This window comes from Astatotilapia calliptera, chromosome 5 (assembly GCF_900246225.1).
Source record: "Astatotilapia calliptera chromosome 5, fAstCal1.2, whole genome shotgun sequence".
NCBI lineage: Eukaryota > Metazoa > Chordata > Actinopteri > Cichliformes > Cichlidae > Astatotilapia > Astatotilapia calliptera.
Window position 1 is genome coordinate 32,612,182 of NC_039306.1, and position 17,675 is coordinate 32,629,856.

At 42.2% G+C, this 17,675-nt stretch overlaps 1 protein-coding gene across 9 annotated transcripts in view; it reads right to left on the reverse strand.

Annotated features, from left to right (window-relative positions):
- LOC113022962 (band 4.1-like protein 1) overlaps positions 1-17,675 on the reverse strand; it is a 95,931-nt gene that overhangs the window by 46,570 nt on the left and 31,686 nt on the right. Inside the window, exon 1 of one of the 9 annotated variants that reach the window (XM_026168948.1) lies at positions 2,389-3,238. The exons of the other annotated variants lie outside the window; for them this stretch is intronic. The gene's annotated coding sequence lies outside the window, so the exon portion shown is untranslated. Of the gene's footprint in view, positions 1-2,388; positions 3,239-17,675 lie in introns of those variants that run through there. 9 annotated transcript variants of the gene reach the window in all.

A 17,675-nucleotide genomic window follows, 5' to 3' on the forward strand; every position in this document is an offset into this window, starting at 1 on the left:
TCTGCCTCTTTCTCTTCACTCTCATCAGAGCTGAGCTTTCATCTAAGCTAGCCAAGTGGAGGGAAAACGAGGGAGGGAGCACGCACGTCTGTGGAAGACTACTGGCTCGGCTCTGAGATGCAGTTGCCATGGTAACGGCATAGAGCGCCTCTCTTTTTTTTTTCTTTCTTTCTTTCATGCCCGCTCTCCTCTGTTTCTCCAAAGAGGAGTGACAGAGAAACAGCAAGACCGAGCGAACGAGGAGGGAAAGATGAGGCGGCTAGAAAGACGGGCGGATGGGGGTGGAGAGGTTGGGAACGAGGATAAACGGAAAAGAAAAGAAATTACAAGAGGCAGGAAATAAGCTGATGTGGCACCGCAACTCAGAGGAAATGTCAAGCAGCCTTTCCTCTGATTTTGCGTCGGACGAGCTGCGCACAGGGACTGACATTGAGGCTCCAGGCCACCTCCTGCTAACCTCCTTCTACTACATGCTGAGCAATGAGAACCCTGTGCTCACCACTCTTTGCTAATCCCATTGTACAATCCACCACTCTGGATTGTACAATAGGTGATCTTAATCTCATTTACCATTAGCAATGCTTCAGAGTAATCAAAGAGCACCGGAGAGTAAAAGAAGTGAACAGAATAGCTGCTGCAAAGGGCTGTATGCTAGATGTAGGATAAATGCAGCCAAGTGAAAGAGTCCAAAGAGTCCTACTGTTTGATGATGAAGCAACAGCAGTGATATGTGGTATAAAATGTAGATAAAAGAGATATCTTGGGTTCCTGGTACACGGCGCCTTCGCTCAGCCCTGCTTCAGGGCTGATGTTCAAGTACAGTAAAAACAAGTCGAAGAAGCGACTGTGAAACATTCCAGCAGCAACAGTTCTCTGAATATTTTGCATATCAAAGTTATGTGACTCATATTCATATTCACAATGGGCATTTTGACTTCGGCAACACTGCATTTTGGGATTGTTTGCAGTAGCAATGCACACACCATACACAAGGCATTTAAGTGTGAGTGTTAGAATACAATATGTTGCCAGTGATAATAGCGGGAGTCACTATGAAGCAATTTCTGTGATGTTATACACATTGGAAACAATCATCTACAATACAGCACAATATCTGTGCACCTGAAGATGAAAAAAATATCAATAAGAGGGCTACAGAGCATGAATTATATATTTATTCCCCACACTGTGCTGTCAGTGTCTGTGTACTATCACAACTGTTTTACCTGAACGCTGTTTCAAATCAGTTATTTAGCTCTCTGATTTGACTTTTACTTGCAGGTTCATTCATTTCTATTTTCATTTATGAAGTAGCCACTCTAAGTGCAATTAGATGGGAGAGTTGTTTAGAGGCGATGCACGTTTTCATGAAAATATCAAAATTTGCAGCTAATGTGTTGATAAATTTATACAAATTGAGCCCGGTTCTTCCAGTGTGTAACTCACCCATTTGGATTTTGGTAACTGACAGATGTGGCGACACAGGCAGTTGCTCATAATTGTCTGCTAGGCCACACCTCAGCCAATACAAATGTGAACTGTACAACATCGTTATGGTAAAGTCAAGAGACCAAAACTGAAAAATGCTGTAAAATCCTGCATCTTTCCCCTAGCACGAAACTTTTTAATACTGGCCACACGTTAAACTTTTTTTGCAGAGTTGAAAGATAAAATGTGGTCCATGCATTTTCTATCCTCACTCTAAGGTCACTGGGCATCTGCTACTGTGCCGGGCAATAGGCTACCTCATCAAGTTGTCAGCAACTCTGGCTCTTCCTCCCAAAAAGCAGCAGTGCTGCTGCTAGCATGTCTCGGCCCCACTGATCTGAGGCGCACAGCTACGTGTCAGAGGCAGTTCATAAAGTCGATCCGACCGAGAAGGAAGAGAGACTCAAGGACGCTGCCCTCACTCGCTCTAATGATATTCTCTTCCTAAACAGCAATGTCGTCGGGGCACCTCTTGTAGCTGGAGTGCCCTCTCATTACTCATGAAGTAATCATGGGTGATCATCAACCAAAGTACAATAACAAGATGAGGCTTCGCCAGACAGACAGCACAACAACAACAATAACAACAGCAGCATGAAGCTCCACATTCCTACAGTGTGTCTGGAATCACCACAGAGGAAGACAGGCTGTGTTTTCCTTAGTGCAGGCCTAGCAGGAGTGTCGCTCTCCAGACTAAATATGTGAATCAAGATACGAGCTCACCAAGAGATAAGTATCAGCACACAAAGTTGCAGATAGAGAGCAGAGTTATGGAGAGGGCCAGAAGTTGAGGTTAGTATAAATTGCTGCAGAGACATCCTTCTGTCACAGCGTATCTAATGTGAGATGACCTTTCTGATGCTGGGCCAGAGACTACTGGAGTATGCACGAGGACCTTACCTCTGATGGATCAGTCTCTGTGGGTGCCCAGAAGATGCTCGCAGCGGGGGCTACAAATGCAGCGTTTTTTCCTCCTCCCTTGCACTTCTTCCCTCGTTCCCCACGCTCACAGCTGATATTGTGATAAACAAGCGAACGCAATGCAACTAAAGTGAAACCTAGCAGGCTGACAGCATGCTAATGAGAGTTTAAAACAGGGAAATGAGGACATGGGCGTGGGAACACATGGGCGGTCGAAGAGGCATCATCACGAACCTCGAGGGCAGGGAGACACATGATAGCAAGACGAAGCTTGTCGGCTCGTCGGTGCGCTGTCAAAGCTGTGCAAAAACCTAACTCACTGATCGGTGCTTCTTGAAGGGCAGAGGCCTTTAATGCTGCGTCTTTTTTACATATTTCCTTGGGTCTCCTGAGAGTGTCAGACAATAATAGCCAAAGTCGCTTCCAAAAGAAGTCCTCCAGCAATGTTTGTTTCTTCACACTGCCCACTTTGTGTGTGAATATCTGTTATTTCCCAGCTAAAGTTCATAAATGTAACTAACTTAATTTTATCAGGTAATAGCAAAAGAGAAAAAGTGCAGTTTGTTCCACTTTTGTCCCAACAGATGCATAAAACATGTACAAGCGGCAATTAAATGCAGCCATTTTAGATGTGAGGCTATGTGCTTCTGTTGTTGTGTGAAAAAGAAAAAGAAAAGGCGCTGTCACATTGTCAAAGGCCATATGTGTAATTGTCTCCACAGGAAGCCTCCAATGTGCTACAGTTAATGAGAGACTGTCACAATGGTTGCACTTCCCAAACCAGATTCTCAACCACTGTAATCTCTGAACAGGAAAATTATTTCCTATTGCTTAGAATCACAATTGCAGCTGTTGGGTTTGTTTGGCTCTTGGAGAAGTGCTGATGACAGCAAACAGCAAACAAGTCCGTGCAGTTCAGAGAGTCACTTTGAAGGAATCTATGCTCACTAGCATTTGTACTGTTTAATGTTGCAGGGTTAAAGGAAACTAGGGCACAAACGAGGGTAAACATTGTTAAGATGCTGACAGCATTAACACATCAGTTGTTAGCTTTGTAGTTTACACTGGCATGCGTCAGTTTTTAAGTTCAAGCCTGTAACACAAGGTACATGTGCAACCTTCTCACTCGAATCTCAAACAAGCTGCTGTTTGTGCTCCGCGGTTTTGCGATCACGCTGTCAACAAATCCACATCTCCGCTAACAATTTCAAACTGCTCTCGTCTGATGACCCAAACGGCTTCAAGTTTTGCCTCCACACAGCACACAAACTCGGTCAATCATTTTGCTTTTCCCTTTGAAGAAATGCACAAACACACTTACCCCCACACGCCGGCGTTCTCTCACTTTCTCTTTGATTTGCCCTTTCTGCGTTAAATCTGCTAAATTACTTTTCTACGTATGTATTCAACTCATGTTTATATGGCTTTTCATTCATTTTTACATGCTTACAGTAATTCTTGCTTTCAGTAAAATTTCAATAGCAGTTGTGGCAATGCACAAATAATGCTGATTCACTGAGTGACCAAACTCTCCATGTGTCTGGTGCTGCTGTAGCTTTATAGAAATTGTTTTTTTTTAGCCAATTAGGGCAGCAAACGAGCTCTCAACAAGATACTAAAGGTGCTCTAAAGGTGATGTGGGTAGCTGCTTCCATGTCAAGGTGACATGCGGTTCAGTATGTCATCCCGTATGTTGGTTCAGTTGATGTTAAAGGTGTGCCTAGGTTCAGTATGTCATCCTTTTACCTCTGTTTTGTTCTACCACTTCGGTGGCTAACTTCTCCATTTTGCTAACTAGCAAGCAACTTGTTAACTTGTAAAATTACAGCATTACTGAGTTTATTTAACAATTTCCTACAGAGAAAAGTAACAACTTTCAACTTTTCAATACTGAAATACTTTAAAATTCTTCATTCATTCAACATGACTGCACACCAGTGAACAAAGCAAGGTCCATAAAGACATGGATTGAGTAGTTTGGTGTAGAAGAACTTGACTGGCCTGCACAGACTCCTGACCAACAGAACGCATTTTGGATGAATTAGAGCAGAGACTGTGAGCCAGGCCTTCTCGTCCAACATAAGTGCTTGGCCTCACAAATGCACCTCTGGAATAATGGTCAAAAATTCCCATAAATGCATTCCTAAACCTTGTGGAAAACCTTGCCAGAAGAGTTGAAGCTGTTATAGCTGGAAAACTTATGGATTAAGAATAGGATGTGAGCCATATTTATATGTGTGCGAAGGCAATTCAGTTCAATTCAATCTTATTTATACAGCGCCAAATCACAACAATAGTTGTCTCAAGGCGCTTTATATTGTAAGGTAGACCCTACAGCGATACATAACGAGAAAACCCGACAATCATATGACCCCCTATGAGCAAGCACTTGGCGACAGTGGGAAGGAAAAACTCCCTTCGAACCGGTGAAAACCTCCGGCAGAACCAGGCTCAGGGAGGGGCGGGGCCATCTGCTGTGACTGGTTGGGGAGAGAGAAGGAAGACAGGATAAAAGACATGCTGTGGAAGGCATGGCAGAGAAAATAGTGTATATACAAAGTAAAAATTTTAGTGCAAAGAAAATCTGTGTTTTATCTAGGAAAACACCAGGTCAAGGCATGAAGGTTTTATTGTTTGTGGTGTGTAAAATGTTACAGATAAATTACCAAATGTTTCAACTAAGACGTACTGGTGTCAAGTTGAAGATACTGGCATTGGTTCTCTACCATTGTCTGTTTTGGTAAGATAAGTGGTATTTGTTGACTTTAACGATGCTTTTTCTCATAGAAAACAGACGTTTGTGGAGGCTGGAAATGAATGAGGACTGGTTAGTTAACCAGCGAAGTAGAGCATTACAAGGTCAAACCAGAATAGTGAAAAATGAATATTCCAGCAGGGTTTGCCACTATACTTTAAAATTAGTGTCATTTGGGAAATGGTTGCCAAAGTGCAGCTTAATTTAATGCCACAGCATTCAGTTCAGACTTGGTATCATTATTTCCTGAAACATGTTTTTCAGTTTATCTCAAACTCATGCCATTTCTCTGAGAGTAATGTTTTAATAAAGCCATTTATTTAATGGACAAGAACTGAGCGTCTGAAAGATAACGGCAGAAAAATGAAACCAGTAATTCTACATATTCTTTATCTGAAAAGGGCTAAAGGAAAATGTTTCAGTTCTATCTGTCCTCGATAAAGAGAATTCACATAACAATGATGATTTTTTAATTTAAAGTATTAGTGAGACGTTACAAAAAGCTCTCCTTAGATATTTCAGCCTATAACAGTGAGATAAATAAGTCTGTTGTGAAATTCATCCCTTCCAACCAGGAAGTTGTGAGTCGTGCCTCATGATCCCGGTATAAGCACCGATACAATACCCGCCTTTGTTTCCTGCAGTGTTAGCCCGACTGGCACAAGGCTCAGATTAGTTTTCTTTTTTAATGGAAAACTGATCTGCAGACAGGGTTTCTTTAAAACCGAGCACCCAGTGAAGAGGAGTGTGTCTCAGCACAGTCCATTTTTAATGTAAAAAAAGGGCGCGCTTTCATCTTTTGTGGCCCTTTCTTCATGAACTTTTGATGTATCCAAAGTCAATCCGAGTCCCACTTATTCTCAATCAAAAATACGACTTACACGTTCAGGAGGATTTCAGCGCTATGCCACACAAACGTGACAACGAAGCCTTGTGTCAGCTGGCATATATTATGCTAATGGTCACGCTCAAGTGCATATTGCAAATGCATGTCCTTGTAAGAGAGTTCATCGGAAAGAGCAGCACTCTGTTGGAATAACTCCAGAGAACACAACACAGCCAAGACTCGGTTATCTGGATACTAAGGACACAACTAGCTGCCTCCTAACACTGAGCTGCCGTTTGCACACAGCAGTGCCCTCCAAGATGATTTTTCCAATTTCCTTTCACCCTTACAAGTCATAGCAAATGCCATAAATCAACAGGAAACGCCGGGTGTCAGGAACCCCTTACAGCATGACTCATCTCTTCACAGGTCGCCTTGAGTTATAGTCCCAATCTTTTTTTTACTGTATCTGAACTGTACTCAGGGGATCAACATGGATCAGCCAGCAGCACACAGGAGGAATTGTTGGGATTCCCCTTTGGGAGGATGCCTGGAGCTAATTTGTTTTGCAATCCCATTACATTTGTGATCAGAATTCCTGGAATTTGCAGGGACTACTCCACATGCAAGGACACTGAACAGTTGAATTTGCTTCATGCCGACCTTTCTAAAATGAATGAAATACTGCAAGACGCAGTGATTCACAGCATCGAGGAAACTATTTCACCTTTGTTGCATTAAACAGAAAGATAAAAGCTGCTATTTTCATCTCCAGAACACTTCTACGTAGAACTTCCATGAATGTTAATGGAAACATAAAAACCTCATCAGAACAACACTGCAGTGTGGTCCACCGGGAACAATTCAGAAGACTTAAGAGATTTGCTGGCCTCTGTGCTATTTTGGCACAAATGGACCCTCCGCCTAGCCCCCAGTGGCACCGCTCTCTGCCAGCTGAATGCATCCTCCTGCTGCAGCTGCTGCTGCCCGGCTAGCTCCGGCAGCCCTCAGTTGCTGCTGGCTAATGGACTGCTTACAGTGTGAGGGGGAGAGGGGGCAGAGCGGCTGTGGGGCATTGGATCAACATGGTGCAGGTGCAGACCATCACCACACAAAGAAGGCTGGAGTGCACGACTCAGTTTGTGAGTGTTTGTTTGCTTGCCTTCATCGCCAGTCCTTCTATGCACACACACACACACACGCTGGGCATGAGCTTTTCCATCATTCGAGATGAGTGGCACACACTCCAAAATGTTTTGGATACAGACCAATTCACATTTTCCATGCCAGGGAAAATGTGAATTGGCAGAGGTCATAGCTGTCTCAAGCTCCTCCACATGGATGCAAAATGCCGCAGGAGAGGACACACGGGGAAAGAGGGGGAGCAAGACAACCTGTGCAGCACACATGTAGCCAATCGCTTAAGCCAGTGGTGTAAAGGTGACCGTGCTTGTGCCTGCTTTTGCAATGAAGGCCCCTCAGGTTTGTTACGACCTCCTCGAGACGCTGAGAAACAAAGAACTGTTTTTTTTAATGTTCTCGCTTAGTTTTCCATCATTTCTTTCTTCTTTTTGTTCTTTCATTCATTCAGTATTTTTTAATTATACTCACAATGTGTGCGCTTTTTGTCTGTTTTCTCCCGGTCTTTCTATTCGTGGTCTAACGCTCTGCTATTGCTCTGCTGTCATTAAAGAGGCTAAATAAATCAGTTATTATTATCCCCAACAGTTTCACAAAACACTATGGCAATAGAGACTGCAGCATCACCCACCGTCCCCACCATGGCCCATTTCAAGCTTGGTCCCTAGCGCCCAACGGAGAAGGTGGCACCATGCCACACCATATGGTATTCTATGTGGCGGAGTGCAGCACTCTGCGGGAGAGCTGAGCTGTTAAAGCACGAATGCTGTCCACTGGACTAATTAACGTCTCTGTGATCTGGGAGGTTTAACACAAGACACCCTTCACCCAGCATTACCTTTGCCAGGGCCTTTCAGCCGAGCAATACGCAACTATCTTTACACGTAGAACAGATGGCAGCTCATGATCTTGACTGTAGATGAAGGAGGCATGTTAGAGTAACATTTTATCACTCTGTCTCTCTCTCTGTCTCTCGTTCTGCCTCTCCCCAGTGCCCTTTGTGATCTGATAGGCCTGGAATAATAAGCAGTTAGCGCGTTATCCGCTAGCAGCTCCGTTGCAGTGCGGAGATAAAGCCGCACAGATCTCAGCAGGTGTGACCCCGCAGCAGAGCCTGGTAATAACAGCGGAAGCTTTCACAGTGACACGTAATTATCATAAGAAAGGAGCTTTTAAAAAACAGAATCATCAAAAGATCGACTTCAGAAATTAGCTTCAGCATGTTTAATGTTAACATTAAGGTGGTGCTGATAAAGCGCTCACTGTGTTGCCAAAACACACATAGATACAGTAAAGGATATGAATTTTAGTTCACATGGCTTCTATTAAGCCAAGACAAAAAATCTGTTCGGCAGAAAGCAGAGCGCACAATCTTTTTCTTTTCCTATTTTTTGTCGTTATTACAGGTAAAAATTAAATGAATCAATCTGTTAGACTTGATTATTAATCTGAATTTAAACGGCAACATTTGGACAGCAAATTCTGCAGATGGGTCAGATGTACATAAGAGCCTTTTGCACCTCATCAAATGTGTGACACATTTGATGAGGTGATTTTTCACAGAAATCAAAATGTCAGCACACAAAAGATACGACCGGAGAGTCACGCTCAATCAGTCGAGTAAAAATACGGATTAAGAAACAATGTACCAAAAACAATATCAAAACAGTTTATAAAAGCAAGCAAACAGGAGACGGGGAGTTGCGGCAGGTGTTGATTAAAATGAAGCTTGAGCACGATGCTCAGCGAACTGTGAGATCACTACAGGCTATGACTGCGCTCTGAAGATAAGAACTTTGCAGCATGCACTGAGCTACATTTAGTCAAGCATCAGTCGGATCAACAGCATCTCCACCCTCCACCTGCTCGGCTGGGTTCCCAGCTGTGGTGGTTCTTATGCTGATATCCTCTCGTCTGAAAATATTTTTACATTATTTATTACCAGCATTTTTCTCCAATAGCCATTGATTGTATCTGCAAGTAGCAATTTCCTCTTTAGAAATGTATTATTGTTGGGCATGGATGGAAAATGAGTCAACAAACCCGATTTGATGGTAATAGTAAAAATAAAAAAATAACAATAATAAACTTTATATTTTAAGCCATACAGAGTAGCTAGCTCCACTAGAACGACAGAATGAATCAACCTTTAACAGGACTACATAAACTACATAAAGATACATGCTAGTAATCAAATCTATCAAATTTATGAGAGAACATTCAGTTTTACTTACTAAACCTAAAAATCAGAATGTGAATGAATAAGGACTTTTGTGTTTCAAGTAAACAAAACCACGTCATGGTTTTGTTGGAAAGAGGGATCAAATGCCAGACGCAGAGATAAGCAAAGTAAACAATAAAAAGTGAGACTTTATCCAAGAGCAAACAAAAAAACAACAACCACAAAGTCCAATGGTTGAAAGCAAGGCAAAAAAGGAGCATGAGGAGGACAAGGGAGACGAACAGACTGTCTGATAGGGAAAGGTACCAACCACCACACAGGTGGAAACAGAAGCAAAACGTAAAACAATAAGAAGACAGATGAGAACACTAACCTCTGAAATAAAACAGAAAGTAAACTGCTGTCTGAACTGTCTGTGCTATTCTTACTGATGTTTTCACACCCACAGTTTTATCTGTGTGGACCTTATGCTGACCACCCAAGCTAGCTAGCTTAACAGTGGCGCAGCTAGCTCAACAGCTGCAAGCTAATTTATGTTAAACGCTTAATTCCTACATATTAACATTAAGTTATTAAACAAATTAGTTTTACAGACTAACTGTAACAAAAAAACAGACAATTGTTAAGCCTTAACTTCTTCACACTTCCAGGTCACCAGTTTGCCATACTGACTTAAGGTCACAGTCTGTTTGTGTCTGTTTAGCCACATGCTAAACAGACACATTTTCTGAAATTAGAAGGTGTTACATTTCAGTCTCTTACATTTTGGCGTTAATTTTGCTCTCTGGCTCTCTTCATGCTTTAAGTGGGAGATGAACTCCCCCATCTCTCTGTATCACCCACTGTGTCTACACAGAAGTAGCAAGAGCTACACCTACACACTCCGCATGTGCCTTCCGTTTGCCTTATAGTCTGCAGCGCTGCATTAATTGAATGCAAATGCAAGAGCACTAAACTGCCCCCCAGCAGGCTGGATGTAACCCTCTGCAACATACTGCTGCTTCTTGATATTAAAAGTGCTCATGCAGTTGAAACAAGGGTGTGAAGTAGCCACAGGAAATGTAAGGCCATCCACCCTTGCTCATGCAAAGTGGGGGGTGTGGTGATTTGGAGCCACAAGGACCAGTCCAACACAGAAAGACTGCCTACCATACAAGCTCACACCCACTCCTATGGCCAATTCCCAACATTTAGAATAATGGGGGTTGTTTTTGGCCCGTGGGAGGAAACTGCCTGTGAGACGACAGTACCTTCATCTGGATCACTTGTAAGTTGCAATGACTATTAGCTGACGTTGTCATTTTAAAACCATGCGGAGGTTGGTTGCACTGTATGCAGACACACCAGTTTCTCCTCTGCCCTATTTATGACGCAGTGGTGGCTTAAGGAGTGCCTGATGTGGGATGTTACCGTGGTAACCTGGGGGCAATGCAAAATCAACCTGACCTCACATATGTCTGTAAGACCTTTGTGTTTACTCCTGTATGAACAGCTATAAAATACAAAACTGGCCAGCAGAGAGAGAACTGTATTATAACATAATGGGGAATTTCTCCCTACATCTGTCTGCGTGTTAGAGGTACATTTTTGATCTGTGCCTCTTGAAAAAAAGATATACTATTACACAAGGGAAACTATTTTGGAAGCATATGGAATTAAAAGGGAAGTTTAACCAGTGTTCTATGCAAATTATGCATGCATTTGAGTAAAAGGATATAGCATAGTGAGCTTAAAACCGATGCAAAGTAAAGCATAAGTTATTATGCACTGCCTGCAAACTGCAAATCCCAGTGAAACGTGAAGCAGCTGCCCACCCAATCATCTGCAGAGCCACCCATATCGGTAAAGAGAAGAGGAATATGAATTCTTCAGTGGCATATGGTTTTTCACTAATGATGCATACAACGGAATTTGTCCCAGTAAGAACCAGCAGTTGCGGCGACATCCCTGCGCGCGCGGGTGTCGCTCTTGTGTTTGTTTGCTCTCTGTGGTATGAGATTTGCCACCACACACGCTTCGCCACCATCGATCTGTCCTCCTCAAAGTGTCCTCTGCTGCTTGGCCTTAGAAAGTGACAAACAGAGCAGGTTTTGGGCTGCCTGCAGCCCTGTTCAACATCTGTGGCACAATCTGCCAGCAGGCAGGGAGCGCGGGTGGAGGGGAGACTTTATACCACAAGGTTAACATAAACAGTGAAGTCAGAGGACAGGAGACACAAGCCAGGGGCAGTTTGATGCAGCAGTATCACTTTTTTATATGACAAGTGTTAAATGATCTGTGGGGGATTGTTTTATGTTAAATTACATTTTAAGGTGCATTTTCACACCAAACGATGAAATACTATACTCATTTCCAGCTGCATCGTTTTATTCTAGGACTAGAGCATGAGCCACAGTTTGATATGGTCCATATTTATCTTATACTGTGCTCCTCAAATCAACTTGCTGTTTTACTTCTTCACCCCCCCTTAAGCCAGCTTTCTTTCAATTGGCTACATGTCATAAACTGACTGTTTGAAAAAAAAAGTGGGAGGGGCTTCAGTTCTCACAAAATGTCTTTAATGGTATCCGGTCTTTAAGTCTGACGTCATTAGCCGTGTCTGGCCCCAAACTCCGCTGCAGGTCCCAAAGTCAAACGATCACTGTGGCATCACTCAGAGTTAAAAACTGTCTAAATTCTTTCATGTGTCATAAAATGATCTGTGTGGCTGCTCTACCAGGTGTAACAATTAAGTTTAACATCCAGGGATCCATGAGAAACAGGATTTATGAAATTTAACAGAGTTAGAAGTTAGCAGGAAGTTAGCTCGCTAGTTTCCATCTAAATATAATATACCATGTTCAGACTGAGGAATTTCTAAAACAAATTAAAACATTCAGCTCTGCTATCACTTCCAACATAAATGAAGACAGGAAAGTAAACAGCAGTGACATCTGTAGGGTTACTGAAGTTGGGCTAGCTGGTATATAACAATGCGCTACGTGGTGGCTAGCGATACAGCTATGTTAGCATAACATAAACACAGTAAAGCTAGAGGATGAACGCCAACTTTTTTTCACTCGATAAAAGTTGACGTGAGGCTTCCTGAGGGTTAGGGATAAATGTAATCGCATGGCAGGCTGCTGTAAACGGATCAAACTTCAGTCAGGAGAACAACTGAGATAATCCATCCAAAATACGAGGTTAGTCATTACTGCATGGGCTGGGCTGTAGTTACATAGTAAGGTTTTAAAAACTGAGCTTTAAAATTAATAGTGGTAATAAAAACTGAGAGAGGCCAAAAGTGACTTTTATAGGGACTTGTTGAGATTAAATAGAACAAGATACAAAGCAATAAAACATGTTAAAAACACAACAGCCTTAATAAACACAGAGTTGCTTAGAGCAGGGTTCATAAGTCACTTAAAGACCGGATATAAAAGCAGTAAGGGATGAAAAAAAACCTGCTATATGAAGCCAGAGGTTTCAGCTGAACTGAAAATTTCAAACTTTAAACATGTTTATTATGAGCATCCATCATTGGAACAATAAGAAGGTAAAACCAGAATAGATCTTGGAAACCATGTCCAAGTGATCTAAGTGATCATCGATAACCGTAACCCTAGCCTGTTCTCCTTGTTTCTATAGCATAGGGTCAGGGGTTAAGGTTGAGGTCACGAATGATGATGATTTGGATCTCTGGGGGTTAAATGAAGGTAATCAATGTGAACAACTGTCAAAAGTGTGGCAAAATTTGGTCGACGTGTGTTATTTTGAGATAGGTTAGAATAACTGTATCATTTCCAAGAAAACAACAGTGTGTGTTCAGTCATGTGGCGCTTGGCTGCTGAGCTTGCATTAAGTGACACTGACAAAACTGACAAAAAACATGATAAATGGAATATCCTAATTTATGGAGAAGCAGCAAAGAAGCTTGGCGTCTTTGCTTGATTTCACTCTTGGCTAATGGACTGTTGGCTTGATGAACGAGTCAATGAATTAATCAATTGTCATTCAGCTGATCCTCTGCTGCTGCTGCAGGAAAACAGCGGATATGGTTCTGTTTTTGTTTCATGGCTGACTGACCAGTGCATTTTGGAATTTTCTCAGCACCGACTCTGAGGTGCAAAACAATGGGCATTGTATAGAAGGGCAGCCAGGGGACTGTTCCACATCTCATTAAGATGCTTCCTCGCATCTCTTTTTACTCGAAAACCTAAATTAAAGGTGAGATTGACTAAAAAAAGCAAGAAAACAAAACCCATTTTCTCCTGCGAATATGCAGCATGGTTGTCAAAGAAAGAAGGCTGAGGCTGTTTTGTTCTCAGCCTTTTTCGATTTCTTCGTAAACCCACTATCACCACACCAAGGCTTCTACTGACTTGATCTATTTAATCAAGATGAGAAAGCTGGAGTCCTATTTAGCTGTGAGTGCCCAAATCAGGACTCAAATAAAGTCTAAAATACTTGAGGAGACCTCATTAGAAGCAGCTTATTTAAATCAAGACAAACAGAAATTAAGGCTTTGTTTTGTCACCTTTTAAAGAGGGATTTCTGTATGAGAGGGTCTTATGTATTGAGCCTGCTGGCACACAAATCACTCCCTTAACAGTTTTCCGCCTGCATGTTAAAATGGTATTCATCACAACGGTGCAAAATGTTTTCAGTAGGAGAGACGTGTGGCTCAAAGAGGGCATCAGGGATGGGAGGAGGCACAACGGTGCAGTCGCTGGGACAGTGAAGAAGTGTTCCACCCCTTCCTATTAAAACACAAGCTTCTTCTTTTTTAGATTTAAAATTTTTGCTTGTCTGCAAAAGGTTTACCGTCGCTGTGACCTCGCAATATGATCAACTGCACTCAAGCACCGCAGCACACACGGAAAAAAGCTTATATGGAATATAATATACCAGTGAAGAATATCAAAACACGATAGCGACTCTTGCCTTAAACAAGCTGGATCAAAACACGGCATTTGCCAATGCCAACAAATATTTTTTTCCATGTTTATTGAGTTTTAAATCTAACCTTTAATACTGAAATCAAAAAGAGTTCTCGAAACATATTCAAAATAGTTCACACACCAATTTCACCCCTCCAAACGCGCACCACCATGCCCAAATTCAATTGAGGAATCAATGAAACTTAACAGTTCGGATGGCATTTGAATCTCATTTGGTTCTGCTTCAAGCCAGACGTATCCATGAATTCCATGAATTAAATTGTCACTGCTGCAGCAAATGTGAGCGAGAGAGGCATCCCCGAACAAGCTGGAGACATTTAGCAAGAGGAGCGAGCCTTCTTTTATTGACTCCTATGATGTACACGGTTAGACGTCCCCACAGATAACGCTCCAGCCTGACAAGTTAAGACGGAATGGGCAGAGTTTCCCCTAATTCACATACCAATCCCTTTATGAATGAATTCAGTCGCCTTAAGGCTCGTTCCTGCATTTGCCACAGTGACAGGCCCGGCTCATACTTTTGCCACAGTGCCAGCCAGCCTCTTTCCAAATAATCGTGTCCTGTTTAGAACCATATTTCACTCCGCTTTTTATTACACATACGCTTTAGTACTCTATTGTTGTGCGCTCTACAGTCTCGGGAGAGAGATCAACAACATTCCAAGTGTAAAGCCACAGGGAGAAAAAGCCCCCTGACGCATTAATGCTATGTGAGGTTACTCCTGAATACGGCTGGAGTTCAAAATGGGACGCCCGGCAGACTCCTCCATGCCTGCATGGGCGCGCATTCCTACCAGGAAATTACACGGGGGAATCACAAACAGACGCGCACACACACACCGTGGAATACACACACAGCTCGTGCTCTGAGGCTAAAGCAACTTAAATGCGACTTTGTTCACTTGAGGGGAAAATACACACACAAACATAAGCGTCCGCCCACACACTTTGACTGACACGACCTTGTTACTGCAGATTACACATTAAGGCAAAGACACGAATGCTCAGCTAATCTTTGCTATCCTCCCACTGAGGGCATGGCAGGAACCACTGCAGCACAGGAAGGAGGCTGCATCAGTCCGCATGCGCTAGAAGGGGCAGAGAGGTGCATTTCTTGTCAAGCAGCAAGCAACCATGCTTTACCTCGTGTACTGCAATGGCAATAATAAACATGGCGTATAAAAAAGACTCACTTTAAAGCACATTACAAAAATAACATGCTGGAATTTTAACCTGCAACTATTTCATAAACTGAACATTAACCTGCATGAGCATAATCTCTGACTTCGGTATGAAATGAACCACCTAAAACATAATTTCTTTTATCACAGCAGCACTCAAAGCAAAGTCAACCCTAAGTGGATAGTAGCTCTAACTTGTTTTCACTGGAAAAATATTGCTGATAGCTCACATCATGTAATATAATGCACAGCCTTTATTGTATTAGTGTTCACTTTGCACAAGCTGTTTGAAATGTATACTCAACTGCTACAAGCTAGCTGTGTGAAACGATATGCAATAAGCTAACGGATGAGCTGGTCTTTTAAAACACCAGAGTCTCTCTTGTCTTTTCTAACAACACAGGCAATTAGACAATAACTAAAGCAGGAGTTTGATGGATAGTTACTCAGTTAGTCACAATAATTTGCTACAGCTAACTAGCTTCAGATGTTTTAAGCTAATGCTAAAAAAGAGCAATCATTCAGCGGGGCTCATTAAACAGTTATTTTGACCAATACCGAGATAAGGATTATTTATCAGGATTACTCAATGAATTTTTGACTTTTTTAAAATTAATTTATCTTTGTAGAGAAAAATGTTTATTCATCTCCAAGAAGCAAAATAGAAACGTATTCATTACACCTGTATGTACTAGACAGGCATGTGAGCTCCCTCTCTATTTCCCCTGTGACAGCGTAGGCTTTTCACTTTGGAAAAATAATTGCACAAGGTGATAAGATATCAATTGTCCAGCACGTCGACTATTTTCCTGAAGTCTTAGTCACTCACTGTGTTTAACCAAATGTTTGGTCCAATGGAATAAGATTGTGTTGGGGATTTCAGTGAGTCTTTGTGAGCTGGATGGATGTGCTGTACAGGCTTGCTGAGTTGACAGTGGATCAGCAACACTGTTTTTCTTAGCCTTTGTTCATTAATTTCACTGCAATCTAATTAACTGTAATTAAACTGTAGTGTAATTGCAGTCATGAACTTATTCAACCGCAGAATAAGTCAGCTGTGTTGCATTCATTGCAAGTGATTTCTTCTTGCTTAACATCATTTGGACTAAATCTAAAGTATGTCCAGCCAACATATCATGATCCACTTCAAGGGACGAGCACTTTGCCTGCTGCTGTATCCACATATATGACATTTGACTCGTGTCTGTTGTCTGTTGTATGTCACTGCAGTCGTGAATAATTACATATCTGAAAACATGACTTTACATAATACTGCTGTGCTTGACTTTTATGCATGAAAATGTTACCTTACAAATTGTGAATGTCTACATAAATGCAGTACCCAAAAAATCAGATCAAGGGTTGCAAGCAAGCAAATGCTATAACATACAACAGCAACACGAACAGAACGACAAATCAGGAATTCGAGAAAGTGAATCAAAAGCGAGGTTTATATAGAACAAAGGTAATCAGGAGATAATGAGGTAATTGCACCACATTAGAGACCTGACACACACTCCCAAAGCACACACACACACACACAGACATATCTCTGCTGCAGCTCTGTAGAACATCTAAAACACACAAATCTGTACTGAACTCACATTCGGTTCAATTAGAGTGACCTGAAGGTCGATCCTAGATCGGCTCTCGGCCTCTAATTCAGCACAAACTGCTCCCTCAGCCTAAATCTGGGCTTGACAGCACTGCGTATGTGTGCAACAGTTTGTGTGTTTCACCAAGATCTTCTCCTGCACTGTTTGTCACCTCAGAGACCCTCACAGATCGATAGCAGAAGGCATTGCACATAATCTCCTGTTTAATATGCCTGTCCTGAGCCTGGAGTATAATTGGAACCTTTAGTAAAAACCTGCCAGTTATAAAATCTATCAGTCTGTGCTAAACAAGGCCTGACCTGGAACCAGAGCGGATGAATAATTGAAGAAGAGGCACGCTACCCATGATTCTCCTCCATCGTCAAAAGCTCTGAGTTAACTACGGGAAAACTTGGCGGCACAAAAATGTCATGTCACACAAACTCGCGATGTTTAAATCCCTTTTCTAAAATGCTCCACATTCATACTGATGCTTGGCTCTGTTTATGAGGAGCTATCAGAGGAAACTCAGATCAGGAGCTTCTTTTCTGGTTATGATTCCCCCCTTACTTTTCCCATGTGCAACCGGATGAATAATGCATGCTTCTACTTAAAGCCAACTTCTATGTCGTCCTTAAGACATGAAG